General features: G+C 29.8%; 1 protein-coding gene across 13 annotated transcripts in view; it reads right to left on the bottom strand.

Annotated features, from left to right (window-relative positions):
- Positions 1 to 13,556, bottom strand: part of LOC113511962 (uncharacterized) — a 196,549-nt gene that overhangs the window by 145,855 nt on the left and 37,138 nt on the right. The window lies entirely within an intron of this gene.

The raw sequence follows: 13,556 nt of genomic DNA, 5'->3' as shown, positions 1-13,556 counted from the left end.
AAGTAACAAAGAAGCAAACTTTTCAAAGACAACAAAGGAAAGATTACTATCCTTCTATTTTATCGTTTGAAATAAAAATAAAAATCAAACAGAGGCCACAGAAGTTATTATACCGAATAAATTCGATAAAAATTTTAACATTATCGAGTATGTATAAGTAACATAGGTATATTCAAATAAATCGTTTTTAAATATTATTAATTAGTTATAAATAATTAAAAGTTATTTAGGTTTATACATATATAATTCTTATTTTATTTTAACTTGTATTCCTACTCTTATTGGTATTGTAAATAAATAGTCTAATGAAAGTTTATATGAATTATTATAGATTATTAATAATATAATCCTCAATTGGGTTCCTTAGCTACAAATAACATAATTTAGACATACATCGGAAAACTCCACGACATTGAAACTTAAAATAATTATTCTCTCTCTCTTATGAGAAATAACTATCTAGAAATACTCAGAATGCCCATATTCTAACCACTTAAAAATCCTTTTCTAAATTGATCCAGCCGTGAATAGAACTTTAGTAATTATTTACACAAAGTAATGTATCTATCACTACACCACGGATGTTGTTATGTAATACATTTTTAGATTTTTAGTTATTGATTTTATGTTTCTTTTCCAATGTTATAAAAAGTTAAATGTTAGGAATCTGCAGAATTGCCACGTTGTGAATTTTTAAGTGCTACTCAGTGGACTCGCCCTTAGCTATTGTGGTGACACTTGACCCTCTTGTGTTAGTCGCCTAGTTACTTCAGTCAACATATATAAGTATATGAGTGTATCTATTTTGCTTATGTCACATTTTAATTAAAGTTATAAAATAAGGTACTCAAATCATGCATATTATTTGCATATTAATTAATTTTTACATAATATTTCTTTTTTTTCCGCGTTTAATAAGTTTAATACTGTATTTAATGAAGGGTTTATAACAGAATAATGGCAGTTAAAATAAAAATAAAAAAGGAAAGTTAAACCCTGCATCTGTAGATCATATACCTAACTTAGTGTTTAAGAAAGTCACATCCCTATAAATATCATAATATCCTCCAATCGCGTAATATTCTATGATATTTATATGACATAAGAAAAACAGACAAATGGTCAGCCCCAGTCCAACGTCTACCGCGTAACACTGCATCGGGTGGGTGTTGTGTGCCTATTTACTGTGTGGAGAACTCGTGAACCCTCTGGACATTCCCTATTATCGTTCCCAAGTGTCGCGAGTGATTATTTACCCAACATATATAGTGTGGTTTTCACGAATAGACTAAAATAGATCAGCGCCATTGTGACATTCTCGTGGCGTGGCTTCCTGAATCCTGGTGTATCCTGAGCGCGTACCGCTTACGCTAAATCTGCAGTCAAGGTGAGTCCGTACCATTTTGACATACAAACTTCTTTTATGGGACCTAGAACCTGGGCCCAGCCTAGGTCTCATATTACTTTCGCTTCCACTTGTGCTAACATATAATTTAAATCAGCCACTTTTCTTAACATTTTCTGGCAGCAGAGCGTAGTTTATATAGGCCTCACCTATAAATAAATGTTGTGGCTTGATATAATAATTAGTTATTTAATGAAATAAAATTAATTTCCCTCCCAAAGTACGGTAGAATGTGTTTAGAAAAATAAAAGTTAATACCTTCCCTTAATACAATTATTAATTCGACATAATTTAAACTATTTTGTGAAAATCCCCTTACCTATTAGTAACAAACAAAGATCTACTCATATAGTAATTTTTATGACACTTAGATATAGATTAAAGATAGTTATGGATCCTGCGGTCCTCTTTTTACGATCGAATCTAATATGTGTGGTATCTAGGTCTGAATCTAATGCGTTATCTATTAATAACACAGTCAAAGTAGGTACGAAGTAGATACCAATCCAATATCTCTGGGTACCAACCCAGAGATATTGGATGTCAAGAATTTCTAGAACTACGTGTCTGCATGAGATAAGATGACAAATGCATGAACTAAGATATGTATGTTAGCCATTTGCACTATTCTTTATGCTTACCTCTGACACATTACTATTCCTGACAACTTTTGGTACGTATCTATTGCTACGTAGTACGTTATCCTAAGTCTACGATTTATTGACATAGATAGCTGATCGGTTCTTTAAAAAAAATATTCTTCTGCTTTTAAATTATTTTAGATAACTAAGAAAGACTTGAACAATTTTTCTAATTTCTTTTTTAATAGGTAATTTTTATATATTTTTTATCTATATTTTCATTTACCTAAATATATATTGATTATCGCATTTTAGCAGTTAATTGCCCATTGTTGAACAAGTAGCAGTATGTAAAAGTAGCAATAGGTCAGTATATAGGCGTACAATTCACACCCGATGGGAAGTAAATGTCCTTTGGTGTTCTCGAATGGTGATCACGTATGGAAACAAATCACAGTATAGGCTAACAATAGACGCCCCCTACTAGATGGAAAGATGGCCTTAAATACGAGGAATGTATAGATATGAAAGGCTCGGAATAGTTTCTATGGCTATTTATGTTTAAAGCCCATAATGATATGACTTTAAACAAATAATTTCTTACGTAAAATATCACTGATTACCTCATCTAGTATTATCTCATTTATGTTTCTCAAAGTAAAACGCATAATGATATACTTGTAATGTAAGTAATGTAAGAAAGACTCTGTTTTCCGCACTTAGCCTCCCATTTGGGCCGTTGTGCGTTAATGATATACTTATGAATGTGAATAATTTTGTTACTTATTGTATATGATGTGTATACAACACTTGGCATTCTGCCTGAAGGAAGAGTTATCTTTCGGTAGGTAGTAGTAAGGTAGGTACGTTAAAATTATTTACGACGTTTTTATTAAATATAGTTTGTCAGGTTAAAACGTTTTTATAACGATATAAATCTTTATATATCAAAAGATTATGTAATTGGGATGTTTACATTTTTAGTTTATACAATTTCTTATAAAATAGAGGGGTGACAACCGAACAAATATGCGGTCATATTTATATGTATATTTATGAAATATTTGATTGTATTGTATATATGTGACAGATGACTCTTTGGGCATAGATAATACAGTACAATTTGGGTCACAGCAAAGATATTGGATAGGTGTAGTAATTCATCTGAGGGTAACAATATATGAGTGACAATCAAAATGTATATTGGAGCCATAGATTTATAATAGTATCTGCGGTATTATTGCAGCAATAAGTTTATTGCTGAAGTTTCTTAATAGTGGATTACTGATATAGTTACGAAAGATATTATATTTTCTAGAGACATTTTAATTACTTTGGTAATCATCTATATTTGTTCAATTATCTCTCTCTTGGTGACTCGTGTATTTTTCTATACAACTTAGTACTGACATAGGGGGGAAAGGGATTGTTAGTTATGGAGACTGAGATTCCCATTGCTAGCAATATACCCAACCTGGTCGACATCCTCGCGGTTCCCCCTGGAAACTATCATGGTTAATTCCTCATGAATTTACCATGATGGGCTAACTGGCCTGCTTACATTTTCATCTATCACACCTCATTGGTGCTCCACCAGCGGATCCCGTTAGCGTGGGCGGGGTTACCATTCCATTTTCAGCCATCAATAAAAAAGTACTGACATAATCGAGTATATTGTGTCACATGAAGGTTATTTCCTTCATGTGTTGCCATTTCTGATGAATAAAGTATTATGCCTTTGTGCCTTCTAATTTTACTGCTATATACTACCTTCCAAATAGAAACATAGCTATGCAAACAGAATTGCTTCACGGCAGAAACATGAATGCGACAGAGGTATCCAAGCACATGATTTTTTTACAAAGTCTCACTTTGGTTAAAACAATTGTATTATTTATTTGTCATAATAGAGTTTAATAAGTTGAAATTTGTCACATTATAACCCGTAATTTTTTTCTTAGTTTCATGTTATGTAAGATAAATACAGCTTACATATTTAGTGAACAGTCTTAGTTATTTTAAAACAAGACAAATATTAACAGGTAGACAATTAGTAACAAATATAGATACGTAATTGATTAATATAAAAACCTTTTTATTATAGCAATTTATTTCTTTTATGCACTTCTATTAAAGACATACCAAGATTGTTTAGGTACTAATAAAAAATATACTAAAAATATGCTTATAAGAAAAATAGAATATATATTCAAAAAGTTGTATTAACTAGAAATAATAATACTTACACTAATTAAAAACCGCTTAACAGAATAAATTAATGTAACATTTTATTTACCTTTTATGGCTTATATATAGAACATAAAGAATGCAAACAAAATGAATGTTCAAACATTGCAGACTGCCTTCACAGATATCTGAAATTCATTTTTTATGTCAGTATTACTTCACATGGTAGGTATTGTATATATTGTATTCTACAATAACTAGCTAGGATATTTTGATGTTAGTTACTTTATCATACCTCATATATAATCATAGAGCTATTTAGATGTATGAATTACATGGAATTACGTTATCCAGATTCAATATATATGTATATATATGTGTGTGTGTACAATGTACGTAATACGTAATGAATATTATAAGTATGTTATTTTTTAATTATTGTTTAATATTTCCATTACGTTACACCGTCAGTTATATTTTCTGTTATTCCTGTCTACAGTTGACTGGTAGATAACGCCATATGGTGTTAAGCTCACCATTTACACTTTCTAGGTGTATTAAAGTTTAATAAATAAATAAACATCCAAAGGCAGAATGGAAGGAATGCCTTTTATATAAGTCCACAATTGTACTCATTCTTTTCTTAAGAACTCTGCATCCTATAATTTAAGAGGTTACTGTACAATACAAACAGACAAACTTACATTACTGAACAGATTTAAATGGTATTTTTTATATAGAAAAATTATGTCCTAACTTAACATATAGTATACATTTTATCCCAGTTTAAGTAGGTAAAGCAGTGGTATGCAATCAGTTGATATTGCAATTTCGTTCTAAGACTTAATACCATTCACCTGCCCGGTAACGTACCTAGATATCCGTGATAATTACAGAGTGAGTCGAGGCTTGAATTAAGGAGGTGCACTAGATTCACAGTGCCTTCAGTAGCAAAGACAGATATAAATCAATACCCATTCGTAATCAGCGCTCAGTGCCAATACGCATAACATTTAATGAAACTTTGTACTATATGGAGTATATAACTAATGGCTAATATTTTTTACTTCTTTTTGTCTTAAACAAAGTTTAACTTTGAAATTTTTTTCTTATAAATGTTTCTAAAATAAATTTGTACTGTTTTTTTTCTAAATTATACTCGTATTTAGACAATTACAGACACATTTTTATTAAATTTAACTTAATTGCAAGTATTTTCAGATGTATGAAAAAGTGAGTGAGTGTAGATAAATTTATTAACCCCTCGCCTTCTTATGGTGTCTGTGCATCTATCCGTTTGCTGTCTTCCTATGTGGGTTACAAAAATGATAAAAGTTGTTAAATTTAGAGCAAAAATACGATAGAGGACTCCTTTGAAAACTGACTAGATATGGATAGCGACGTTATGCCTGAAGTTCGGATGTGAATAAACGAGGTCGAGTGCATTCACACAATGGACGGCCGTTCTAGGTACTCGTGATAGTGAAAAATTTAAGGATTGTGTCACATAGTTGGATAGGTAGGTATCAAATGAATAATAAAATTAAATTTTATTATGTAACCAACCATCTAAAAATTGATAAATCCTTTTCTCTTTTACTATTTATCATTAATTTCACCGATGTATTAGATAGAAAATACAAAGAATTTAGGAATATCTGAGAAACACTTATGTATCTAACTTTTAAGTACAGAAATAGACAAATTTCATTTCTAAGGTTTGCATATTGTTTATATATATATCTACAAGAAGTGGAAATATGAGTTGAAAAACTCCTTATTTTTCATGAATACCTAGTACATACAATAAAACATACTACAAAAAAAAATCTGAATATCTAAATGTTGTTTTTATATTTTAATCGTTTAAAAATATAATTACACAATTGATATAATATGTAGCAATTAAATATAAACTTAAAACTATGATTCAACATTTTAAACGAGTATGTGAATACCGACGCGGCGGCATTGTAGAGGAATCTTCATTATTAAATATCTGACGTAAAGCAACTGGCGTAATCATTTTATGCTTACTCAAAGGTACATCGAAGATTAAGAGTAGGTCATTTGCAAAACAATCTCCCTTGCAAATTGGGCAAAAGTAATTTGAACTTTTCGCAAAACATTCATTAACAAAATTAAAATACACACAGAAAATGAACTCGAATACAGACTCGCGGTTCTTGCATTAATTTACACTGTTCTAATTATGTTGTACATTACATTGTTATTTTTTCTACAAGTAAATATTATTGTCACTTTTTCCTGTCTCGAAATTCTTATTATTCATGACATGTAGACATGTTTTTCCCCAAGAGAAAATAAGGAATGACAGGATTATAAACGAGTATTAATTATTTCACTTATAAGCATGAAAGTGAGTTTGTTTATTTATTTGTTTGTTAACTCTTAACTCCTTAATAGGTCGAACAATCGTCTTGAAATTTGGTATACATATACTATTTGGGATAAAGAAGGATTACTACTATTTATCCCGATCAATTAATATATTCCGGTCACGCGAACAGTTGTTTGACAGAAGTTGCGGGTAAAGCTAGTGCGAGATATAAATTTAGGCTGGCATTTTCTTTCGGAACGAAAATAAACGAGTATATTTATTATTAATACATAAGCCCTTGACTTGCTATAGGTGCGGATGTAACGATGAGAAAACAAGGCCAAGACGTTGATAGGTGTTACATTATTTCATATATAAAGGTGTCTTTTTTAATTGGCCGTTATTTTTGGCAACATTTGTAGCTCTTCATGATTGGTTTTTAATTGCCAGTTTTATTATACTGTTCTATTTATGACATAGATAGAGATTTGTATTGTTCTTTATCTTTGTTAGTGACGGTTCGGAAATTGCTTCTTTAGACATGTATGCATTGTCTATTTGTTTTCTTTCATCGTTGTTTGGTATATTGAAATAGTATTAAATGTAAATCACCGAATTAATCAAGGAAAAATAATAGATTTTTTTAAAGATATCATGAAACTCTGATTTCTGTTTCGCATGTATTGCCAAACTACACATTAGAGATATAATGTATTGTAATAAGTAATAAGTAAGTAAGAGAACGTGACAAATTTACATAATATCTAAATATGATATCTAAATATAAAAGTTTTTGTCAAGTTTATACAATATTAATTTTATAAATGTGGTTAACTAATCACACTAAATCACACCAAACGTTTCACAATAAGTCAAATCAAACGAACCTTCTTTTATAAAAAATAATAGAATATTTTATGGCTATTTGATGCATACAAAATATAATTCACATGCACATAAGCACCACAAAAATATTAAATTCCTTTCAACGCCAGTCAGGCAAATTTGAAATAAATTCAGCAACTAATATTATCTAACTTTTGTATTCAAGCCAGAATATTAGCTTTTATTATTCAGGTGGTTTTATTGACATAAAACATTTGAATATTGACCAAGAGAGAGCCGTTATGAAAATAATTTATTAAGTCGTAGCAAGCATTAAATGGAATTAAACTGTACGTGTTCACTCCATATTTTTACTAACTTCATAATTTACAATTATGTGTTATGAATAACCGGTATATACTCGTACCTAATTGATATTTATAACCGATATTTACAATAGCTATGGTTTTTTATTATGCAGCTTAGAATCGCAAACAAGCTGACGGAAAGTGGTAACCGTCACCTGTAGACATGACCAGTACCATGGACATAGTATACTGTTTCGCCCATGATACCCCCCAAGCGTTGCCATTTCTGAGGACTCAGGTGTTATTCCTCTGTACTCTGTGAATTCACTGTCATATCTCACCCTTAAAAACAAAATGCAGCCACGCAAACACAACTGCTTCACGGTAGAAACACGAGTGGGATAAAGGTGCCCAAGCAAAACGACTTTTATACAAAGTCGCCCTCTGATAATAATGTTAATGTTGTTTAAAACTTTCAACACTCAGTAAAATTTTGTATTTATGTCTCCTTAAAGTTGAAATTTGAGTTGTGAATATCCTCCTTTTGGAGGACCCTTAAGAGATAAGTGAATATAATATGAACTTTTATTTCGTTTGTGTCAATAAAAATTTCCATCGACCATAGTTACTATTCACTGAAAACTGTTTACGACATAATGCGGCGAACACTTTGCGCATAAAATTAACCCAGAAACCAGAAAACTGAACATCGCAACAAACGCGGTAAGTGTCAAGTGTCATTATCAGAGGAAACAGGTGATAGCATCGAAGAACTCATTCCCTTGGCAAAACTATATGCATTACCAATAATATTGTTACTCGAGTGCAAGTGTTCGATATATATTGTAAGATAATACAATCAACATGGTAATATCATGCACTGGATATCCACTTTAGCATACACTATTATTTTGTTATTATAAGACCAATACAGTGGCCTTGCTGTTTACTTATTTAAACTGCCTCAAATTTTAATAGATTCCCAATCAATAATTTATATTTGCTATAAGAATGAGGTCTATTATCCTCATGTTTGTGCATCAATTATTCCCGACTAACTATTATTGATTGCGGATATCATTAATTAATTAATCTAACAATCAATGTAAGCATATTCGGTATATAATGTACAAGCTATTACAATGATAAAATGGCTCCAGTTATTATATTGAGGAGTATGTACAAGTTAAGCGTACCAATTTGTTGTAACAATAATAGCTTACAACATTATATAATATATGTATAAGGCTTTTATAATAATTTTATCGATACTTGGTATATGAAGCTTTTACGAGGAAAAATCGATATATAACCGGTGTCACCTGATGGAAAATTCGATTTACAGAGATAGGCAAAATACAATTTGCGAACGCAGGTTGCTCAGCCAGATACCTCGCTCATCACTACTCGTCACGGAATATATATATATATATTTATATATATATATATATATTTAACTATGAATAGATAACTATAAATACAAGTGAGAGTACATGAAAATAATAGTTACTGTTAGAAACTTTTACAGCTTAGTGCATAGTTTGGTAAAAACCGAGGTTAACTAGCGTTGATTGTGGTTATCTCATTAATACGACGAGCGCTTTATTTCTCGCGCTTCTGGGGGTAATTTATGATTTCAGCCCCGCTTTACAACTTTTTTTATACGAGTGTTATTTTTAACTAGTAATTCGCGTGATTAACGCCTGATTAAACAACATATATTAAAATATCTTCACGAACTGTTTTAATTACTATACATATTAAGTAGATATATGTATTTAATATGTATACTCCTAATAATTACGTAACTGTACACTACTTATAATACTCGATTTTTCAAAATATATGTGTATTTTGCCGGAATTTCGTTACAAATAATAATAAGTCATATATATTTATTATAAATGTCAATTTTGGTGCTGAACAATAATTGATGTTCTTTACAATAACCTTCTAAACCATTAATATTTCCAACAAACGATTTGAAGTTTATTTAGAAAAACTCATAATATTTCAATACCTACAATATTTCTCGAAATTACATTTTCGTAAAGCCTTCACGTAGTCTGAACATTTTTCTTCCATTTTTATTCTTTTACAAAGTTCCACTAAATGCCTATAATTTCCAGTAACTTCATTGTGTTTTAATATAATACACGTGCAATATGAAATTACATCTACTGGTACAATATAAAATAGTACCTTATCAGGTACTATTGTACATTATTATTATACAAAAAAGAAAGAACATCTAGCATTAAATTATTAGCATACAGTATATTTTACCACTGAGTAAATGATTCTCATTTAAAAGAACAAAAGAATTGTATTCGTACAAAGATCGCATATGCGAAAATGTGTTCCAGTATTTGTGTTACTTTTGAGTTCTGTCTCACGTTTCCGTAAAAGCCATCTGTTACGGGTACATTGTTTACATAAGGATTTTGTTGGATTTTGTGCGAAACGACGTCCGAAAATGTTTTATTGCCTCACATTTGTTGCAGTCTTTCACCTCTTTAAATTATTAATGACTGGGGTGATCCCTGGCCATAAGACGGGTATTTACATATATTAATTTGATTGATGTCTTTATTTAATTGATAACTTAGAAGTTAGATGAATCCGTTTATATTTCTTTCCTTTTATAACATAGGGGCAAACGAGCATGCAGCTCACCTGATGGTAAGTGACTGCCTGTGAGTATCCGCAACATCAAAGAACTGCAGGCATGTTGCTGGCTTTTTTTAAAAAAAATGCTCTTTTTATAATTACAGTGTCGTATTGGTTTGAAAATATTGCTACTGGGAGTTAATTCCAAAGCGCGGTTGTGCATGAAAGTGCCTACGACCTGACAAGGCCATCCTTTATTAAAACTGTAATATTTAATTTATTAAATTTAAGAGCATCGTTATAGTTCATTAAGCTCATAAAATTTCATTTAAAAGCGTAGACGATACTGACTGATTTATTTAAGCGAAGAATCTATGACGGCATGGAACATATGCTATTAGATATTATGTAGTAAAGCCAATTACATGTGCATTGATATTATTTAATATTGTGATATAGTACCATTAAAATGCATTCAAGAATCTGAAACTTTATTTTATCCCTAATCTGTATGACGAACTTGTGTGTATTACTTTACTTAATTGTTTAATTCGTGAACAACTTTGTATTATTGCACAAATCTTTAACTTTAGCTTATATTATTTTATGTTCTAGCACCAATATTTCTATTTTCTATTCTGTATTCTTTCATTCTTTTAGTCTGGTATTATCTTGATGCTTATGGCTTAATCATATCAGTCGTCAACCGTCAACCGTATCTGTCGAACGTAGGTCTCCCCGGTTAATCCGGTCATTATTGATGATAATAATTATGTTATAGAACAGTGTGAATGTTCATGATAAAAAACAACATTCGTTTAATCATTGCTTTATTTTAATGATTTTGATTCAAAAATCTGTGAATATAGTTATAATATGAAAAGTAGTTTTTTTTATATTGTAGTTATAGTTACATGTTTCACTTAGTAACACTTAAACAGCTAAATAGATTTTTATAAAATTTAGTAAAATTAACATTTAGGATAATTATTAATGTAAAATATGTGGGTAACACAGTAGAATACAGTTAGTCTTATATAAAATATATCCATTATATATATATATATATATATATATATAAATTTTATATATATAAAATATAAATATAAGGATATAAAATAAAATCCATTGATTACATATTATTTTATATCTTGTACTCAGACTTAATTTACTTTTCTTGGTGTAACAACTCTGATTGATTTTAAATTCAATATAAGCAATACCCATATATAAATGCTGAACGAATAAGTGTACATAAAATGTGTGCTTTAGATTTTTTAAGTTTAGATAAGACTTAGAAAATATAGTGAAATTGTAATTTTTTACTTATAATTAAAAAGATCTCCATAGTCGTGATTTCGAATCAGATAATACTGCGTATGTGTATTAAAAAACCAAAATTAAATAATTTTATTATTTAATTGTGTATATGGTATATTGTGTAATTGTAATATGTTGTAGTGTTTTGAAGTAATCATTATTTCATTAATGTGTGTCGATCCACTGGTAGTAGGTATGTCTTATAGAATGTCATATATAAGGTCTAAAGCATAACATTTGTCCCTTAGGAGAACTCTGGGTTCAGATGTTATTTATTATTCATTTTATTTAAAATTTATTTATTGACGATTTTTCATGCATGAATCAAGAATAATTTCATAGAAATACTATAAAAATATGAAATATAATTATATTTCTAAAAGTATTTAATGAAGTCATATAAAAGAGCCGAAAAAAAATATAATTAAATGCTTTTTGGGGAAATTTAATTAGGAAGGCAAAATTTAGCTACATCCATTTTTAGAATTGATGTATATTTGTTATGTCACTACGAGTAGATAGTTAAATTAATTTGACCGGTACTTTATAATCGAGTATTTATTAGTTTAATTTACTTTAAGTTTGTGTATATTGATACTGCTCATGGTTACTATTTTCCATTGAATGGGCAGTTAACTTGTTTAAAATTACGATTTCCATAGAAAATTGTAGTCATCATCATTCTACCCTTGTTTATTTAGAGTTGAGGTAATGTGAGTTATGGTATATTGTTCGATTTCTGATATGGTATCATGTCGCCTAGAATGTTGTGGTTTTGTTAAATGGTTTATTTAATAAACTGATCAACGCACAGCAAATTTTTCTGGATCTATAATTTTCTAAAAATGAATATAGGAATCTGTTTATATAGAAAAAGTCGCGGGAAATAGCTAGTAAATAAATATGTTAAAATTTGAATTTAAATTTCAGAAGCGAAAATATTTATAAATAACAAAATTGCATTATCAACAGAAAAATATCTTAAATCGATAACACAAATTTAATGTATTCACTGTCACATTAAGTGTGCTGAAAATTGGGCATTAATCTGAAAATAGCGCACTTTACTACCCACATGTGGGGGTTGACTTTATATGGTCCATAAAACGTAAACGAACCGTTCCAATTATTTTATCTACGTACTCCATTACCTTCTTAAAATATATATCGAAGAAAGTATTCAATACTATTTTATCTATATATGTAGATAGATAAAAAAATTGCATCATTATTGGACATAATTGTTACTAATATTATAAAATTACGAGCGAATTTGTTTGTTTATTATCTATCCGGCCTGGCTTTGTACAGGTATATCTTATCTTTTATTCGCATATGGGATCAGTTAAGCTAAGTCAACCTTTGGGATATTTTGTGCTTCCCCCTGCCTTATACTATTATTTTATAGATTCTATGTGTTACCTTTGCGATATCTCGCGGTTTAAGATGTCTATAGTGCCCTAGCTCTGGATAAGCCGTTCCCAATATACTCATATGCATACTCGCCAACGAATCACAGTGGCATATCAGATAGACCCATCTTATATAGTATACGCCTGATATACGTCCAGTTAAGGCACCCATTATGAATCGTTAAAAATCGGTAAAATCGTTTTTTGAGTTTATTCATTACAATAAAACAATTAAATTCTTCAGCATTATAAGTATATATTAGAGCCATATCGGTTCAATACATACATACATATATATATATATATATATATATATATATATATTCTTTACAAACTTTCAAAAGATTGTTATAGTAGGTATACTAATCGACAGTATTGTTCGAATATTCATTGTAATAAACCAACCATAAGTTTATCATTTCAAAGTAATAATAGTGGTAAGGTTCAATGGCTAGACAGTTTGTTAAATCTGTCTGGCACAATGTTATACTGCTCAGAGTGTATCTTTAAAAATAAACCTGTCTAATGCGATACAAAGTCGTAGGTAAGCAACTTCTACTTAAAAAT

Source organism: Galleria mellonella, unplaced genomic scaffold (assembly GCF_026898425.1).
Source record: "Galleria mellonella isolate WM207_F2 unplaced genomic scaffold, CSIRO_AGI_GalMel_v1 utg213, whole genome shotgun sequence".
Classification (NCBI taxonomy): domain Eukaryota; kingdom Metazoa; phylum Arthropoda; class Insecta; order Lepidoptera; family Pyralidae; genus Galleria; species Galleria mellonella.
This window is presented reverse-complemented; position numbering and strand designations above follow the sequence as displayed.